Source organism: Lepidothrix coronata, unplaced genomic scaffold, assembly GCF_001604755.1.
Source record: "Lepidothrix coronata isolate B3197 unplaced genomic scaffold, Lepidothrix_coronata-1.0 Scaffold64, whole genome shotgun sequence".
Classification (NCBI taxonomy): Eukaryota; Metazoa; Chordata; class Aves; order Passeriformes; family Pipridae; genus Lepidothrix; species Lepidothrix coronata.
In genome coordinates, this window is record NW_016690244.1 from 2,550,461 (window position 1) to 2,556,979 (window position 6,519).

The following is a 6,519-nucleotide window of genomic DNA, read 5'->3' on the forward strand; positions in this document are numbered from 1 at the left end:
AATGTTTTTAATGAGCGCTAAAAATTTTGTCTTTAGGTGTTTTGCAGTAATTTAGCCACTTTTCCCCATGGGATGTCATCAGGCCTTGGAAGTCAGAAATTCAGCCAGCACAAACCAGTCCTGGACAGATGTATCTGGTGTGATTTTTTAAATACATTTGACAGATAAACATCAATATGTCACTAGAAGATGTTGCCATGCAACTCAATAGGAATCATGTATTCAAATAGGAGTTAAGATTTATGATGGAAAATATTTTATTTTATTTGAAATGGTTTTGTAACTGCTTTTTTTTTTTCATTTTAACAAAACTACTCAGAAATATTTAAACAGTGCAGGGCAAAATATCCACATCTACAGTGGAATTCAGAGGATACTATATCAAATTTTATAGGGGGGAAATGTTCTTGTAAACTCACAGGGCCACAGGCAAAGGTGGGGGCTGCAGGTGGGGGCATATCCAGGCAGGTGGAATGTCAGGGCCCATTTCTCTTCCTCCATCCATACCGAAAGTCAAGGAATGGCATGTGGTAGTTCCTGACAATACTGACATTTTTATGGGGGTTTTTAACACTACATGTAAAGGGAAATTTTTATTCTTTTAAGGAATATTTCACCTGTACATCATGTATGAAATAGGAATGTGAGCAATATATACTCTTGTATATCAAAAGTTTCAAACACTTAACTTGATTTGTAAACTGTTTGAGGGGTTTTTCTGTCTTGTTGTGTTTTGTATAAATCAAACGTTTATTGGAGCAAATAAAATAACACCAAGTCAAGCTTGTCTTTCATCTCTGAAGCATCCAGAATAGGGAGAGGGTTCTTCCTAAAATGAACCCTATCCTAAAATTATTGAAGTCTATTCCTTCATACCAGGGGCCTGAATGTCATGCTTAAAGTGTGTCCAACGTGCATATATCCTGCTTTGCTAATGACTCCTTCTCCAAGCGACCATACCGCCCTTCAGCAGAACAGCAGTAGCAGATACCCAATGTTGCTGCCCCCTTAGCCCCTGCACTGCTATCCCTTCACTAGTCTCAGAGGAGGGGAGGGAGAAAAGTGTTTACAGCTGATGCTGTCCTACTTGCAGATCGCTCAGTTCTCAGTGTGGATGTGGCACTTAGGGACATGGTTTAGTGGTGGACTTGGCAGTTTTGGGTTAACAGTTGGACTCCATGATCTTAAAGGTCTTTTACAACCCAATGAATTCTGTGGTTCTGTGATAGGGCAGTAGTTAGACCTCAGTCATTTTGATGTTAATGTTAAAATGAGCCAGAAGACAGCCCACTATATCTGTGTCACTGAGAAGTGTATGATTAATGTGTTTGTGCCTTACAGCTTCTGTTCTCCGCTCAGAGCTTTTACCCTTCTAAGCTATTACCCCTCCCATGGAAGACGTGCTGAACACAAGCACCACATAAACAAAGAGCAAGATACCTCCCTCTGCCCTCTTCAAATTGTCTTGAGTGTGACTTAGGTTGAATCTAAGCCTTTACATAGAGTGCAGTCCACCAGTGGGCATCTGGTATACTCTGGACAACGCCATTTTTTTCACAGATTATATTTTGGTGCCAAAACCTCCTCTAGCGTTCATGCTTGACTGCACTGAATATCTTCTTTTGAACCTTCAAGTAAGGCTGCCTTAAAGAGGCACCCACATGTCTTTGTTCATGAGTCAAGCAAAATCACAGAATAACTGAGGCTGACAGGGGTATCCAGTTCAGTCCCTGTCCTTGCCGGTTCTGTGGTCCAGGGTCATAATCAAAATATGAAGCTTGAATCAGGTTGCTCAAGACCTTGTGGAATTTTAAGCATGTTCAGTGCTAATGATTTCACAGTCTCCCTGGGCACCTGGTTCTCTGAACAGAGCAACACATAGCCAATGTCAGCTGTGGTGCAAAGCACAGCGGCCACATTTAATCTATAATTGTCAAAATGGGGCCTTTGTGAAGAAGGTCCTTACTCGGTGCCCCTCATGCAGACAGCTGCAGGTGACCAGCTCTTTCTTCAAGTTAGCTACTCTCTGTCAGGTATGAAACAGCTCTCAGTTTCCCTACAGGCATGCAAACCTCACTACCCACACCTCTGTGTTTCCAACAGCGCCCTGCTGAGGTCTAGGCAAGCCCAGCATCATTGTGGTTGGCCCCAGCATGTGCCCACCGCTGGCCATGTATCGGCAGAGATTCAAGCCCTGATGTCCTGTTTACACTGGCCCAAAGTCTGAGTCCTTTTGGCATAACACAGCAAGTGTTGCAAAACCAAGTATAAAATGAATTTTAAAAATGTAGCAGGCAAACTCCACAGATCTTTCAGACTTGAAGTACACAATATCCTTGAAATTAAGTACACTATATACTTTTAACAATTTTTTTTCAATTAAGGCTTTTGCCTACCTTTCTTATCCTATATATTGTATTCAACATCCTGCTGTAAGCAGCTCTTAATTAGCATGTCAGTCAGCATTTTATCACCAGGGTTCACAGCAAGGAGGCTCAGCTGTGCAATGCAGAAGGCAGACCTTGGATTTACTACTGAACCATGCAGTGGTCTATACTGGATAGTGAAGTTTCCCGGTGCAGCCTGCCTCTGTGTTACCAGTTCATGTCATTTCCAGCACAATGGGGCATTCACCCCCTTATTCTACTGAAATAGACACGAATGATAAAAGAGAAAAAAATTATGACCCAGCTGCTGAGGAGAGAAAAAAAAAAAAGAAATAGAAAGGCATTAAGACACTGTTATTCTGCATGCTCCTGGAAAAAACTGGGCCACATGGAGAGCACCTGCAATATTGTCCTCTTGTCAAGCCAGCTGTGTTGGGGCCGAAGGGCTTCCTTTCCTTCCAGAAGAACATTGATTAATTTATTTCCTGATCCTTAGCTCTTTCTCTCTCTCCTGCTTTTTCTTTTTCTTTTTCTTTTTCTTTTTCTTTTTCTTTTTCTTTTTCTTTTTCTTTTTCTTTTTCTTTTTCTTTTTCTTTTTCTTTTGGCATTATGTTTCTAATAAAATGCTGCCTGTGGCAATTTTTCCCTCTGGCCACAGAGAAGATGAGTGATTTCTGCTCCAGACTGTCTGCTTGTTCATGAATGGCAGTTTGGCTGCCTTCACACTGTTTATTACTTGGCAAACATTCCTGCAAGTCGGCGCACACCATGTGCATGTTGAGAAAGCTCTTGCTGGGGGAAATGGCAAAAATTCCAGTTTCATTCAGGGTCCGTATAAGTGATGCACCTCATTGCAGGATTTTGGTGCTTGATTATTTTTTTTACTTTCAGGCACCTGTGTCCTACTGGGTTACATTTCCCAGCATGACCCATAAGACCGAGTTGGCTTGAGCCCAAGGTGTCCCAGCCTGGTTGTCCTGAGCACATTTCCTCACCATGCCTTGATCTATTGGCAGATCTCACCTGTTTTTGACCTCTGGCAGCTGAACAGCCTTGCTCATGGGCAGAAAACTGAGGAGACAGTCAGTGGATTGCTGAAATACAGCCAAATTGTGAGGCTCTTGAGAGGACCGAGCCCAGGAAATAGACTTACAATTCTTGACTAATGAATGCTTTGAGCACCATCTAATCACTTCATGAAGAGGCAAAGGCAAAAGGCAGCTCATAAATTATTTATTGTGAATTATTTGCTCAGTTATAATGGTGATAAAACCATATCTTCAGACAGTTTCATTTAGGTAGCTAAACTCTTAAAAAAATTAGATGGTCACCTGATTGAGTTGGCGTGATTAAACCCTCCCTGCTGAAATGTCTCTTACACAAGTACACTGCTATGTGAAACAAGGGGGAGCAAAGACCCTTGGCATTTCTTCCAGGGTTAATCATCTCATGCGTGTCACAGGAGAGAGCACTCACAGCTGAAAACACTTCCCCTCTTTCTGCTCCATTGCAGCAAGGCCTTTCTATGGAAGAAACAAAAAGCAATTCACCTTGCATTCTTTTTTCACCCATCCATGGCTTCAAGCCCAGAGTGTCAGCACCCCCGCCTGGCCACTCCTTTTCCTCAGCACCTTTAGATGCCCAAATGGGGACTGCAGTGACTTCCCTCCTGCCTCTGGTTTTGGACTGGGATGCTGGTCTTTCTCTCATTGCGTTTGCGTCTCCAAGCAAGACCTGAACCAGATATTTGGGTTTAAAAGCCGAGCTTGCCTTTCACAACCTCCTAAAGGGCACCTCACCATTGCTTCTGCTCAGGCTGGAGCCATGCCCTTCCACCTGCACCCCTCTGCCCCTCGGCCTCATTCTTACCCCAACAGGGACTGCCCTGACCACCAGGGACTGTCCGTCTCTAGAAACAGCACCTGAGTAAACAAACCCATTGCATACACCTGTTTAACACACTGCCACTCTGCTTATTTAGGGCAGGCGCAATGCAGAGAAAGGTAAGCAAAAAAGAACTACACATCAGATGTGTTTCTAACCAGCTTTTATGGAGATGGTGGTCACGTTTCCAGTCAGGCTTTCTGTCTTTCCGCTCCACGAGTGGTTGAGTGAGGCTCCTCAGACCATAGTTGTCTCCTTATCTTTCTGGAGAAGACGACCACATTGTTCCCTCCTGACACCCCTGAAGTGAAGCTTCCTCCAGTTTGTTATTCACATAAGCAACTCACGTTAGCCCCACCAACTTCACCTTCAACTCTACCCCTCCCCATGAATCCCACCCACTGAGCCAGGAATGAAAACACCCCTTTAACATTTCCAGCCCTGTGTGAGCAGGTGTTTCTGTATTGTACAGCTCATCCCCCCACCACTGTAACGTAAGAACCTTTGAAATGTCTTCGTTTTTGCAGAGTGCTTCAGCCCCAGATGCATGTGTGTGGGGTATAGGGAAGTTATTTATTTTGAATGAGCTAAACTGACTTTGGATGCAGGTCCTGTTATCAGAGCTGTATGGCAAGCTATAGAAATGGAGCTTTCCCCCCACCTCAACAGAGCCCAAAAGCGCCGCTTTCCATGCCGCACAAAAAGCTCCAGAAATAGATTTCCTTCTGTTAGAAATAGGGTCCTCATGATTCAACCTTTCGGGAGACCATTTAAAGTTAGAAAATGTTTTACAGAAAGTATGGATTGCATCTAATTCCTGCTTTCACTTGAAGGTGAAAACTGTCTTTCTAGTTCTCAAACAGAAGCCAGTATAAACTTCTCCTCAGATAAACATCTGTCTGTCTGTAGCTGCAAATGTTTGGCTCTTAAGGCTGGTCTTTATCTGACTTCCTTATATGTGTATGTGAATGCTGACAGGATCACTGCACTCATCTAGCAAGGCTGTCTATGCTCTGACTACCCAGTAAAATAAGATTATAAAGATATCTGTATTAAATTGGGAATACATTGTTTGGCAATGTATAAGAAATGCCTCCCCAGACCCAGAAGTGCCACGGGTTGTTGCCTGAGAGAATGAGATGGAAATACAAAGCCTACTTTGGGCTCTTTCAGCGCATTATCGCAGTGATTTTTTGAGCATCATTTAAAGTAAAGCACTATTTTTTGAAAGAACAAAGCTTTTTACACAGGGCCTGGAATGACAAAAACAGTGTTTCATCTTTGATCCAACAAAACTGAACTAGAGGCTGTCAGAGAAAGAATCCAGTGCAAGAAAACACAAAGCCCATCTGCTCACACCACCAAGAAAAACAGCTATGCGGTGCTGCCACCAAGGAGAATTATAATTTGCAGCACATGGGTTAGCAGGCAACATATTCAGGTGCAGCCCATCCATAAGAGAGGCACTTAGCAAGTGAAAGATGATAACTGCTAGTATTTGAATCCAGACTTATTTCTGGAAAGGTGATGTTTCCTCCTTTGGTGAAATTAAAGCCAAGGTACCGATTCTCTTCAAGCAATTTACTTGCTTTCCATAAACCATCCAGTGCTTCTGGAGGCAAAAGAAAGTAGGTCATACCTTTAATTAGCTAAAAGGTTTTGACAGAACATAAATCTCATACCAACGCTTTTAATTTTCCAGTTGTTAAGCCTTGTACAGTTTTACACAGATTTGCTCATGTGCTTTGGCTCAACCCCTTTTGCTCAACTAATCCCCATGTGAGAAGCAGGAGCAGTCTTTCTGTGACATGACATCACCAACACTTCAGCCTCACCACTGAGGAGAAGTCTGCAGAAGCAACTTGCAGGGGATTAGACCATTTCTTGTAATGCTTTGAATGGCATTGAGGAATGTTCCCTTGTTTTAAGCAAAAGGACATCTCCTATTAAGTAGCAGGTTGCTTAGCTTCTGTACATCTGGAAAGAACATGTAAGCCTTATTAAATAATGGGGGGTGAGGGAAAAAACAATTTTATTTTAATACAAGAATGTTAACATTAACTTGCTTGCCTTGAAATGATTTCTGGAATAGTTGCTTTAAGAACCTAACCTGAAAAAAGCCATAGGAAATGGAGGAAAGAATTTAAATTAACTTATTTCAACATTTCTAAATTGTTTAGGTTAATCACAGTAAACCAAACAGGATTCAGTCATACTTAAACACAGCCTTTGCCCAAGTATAAACTGT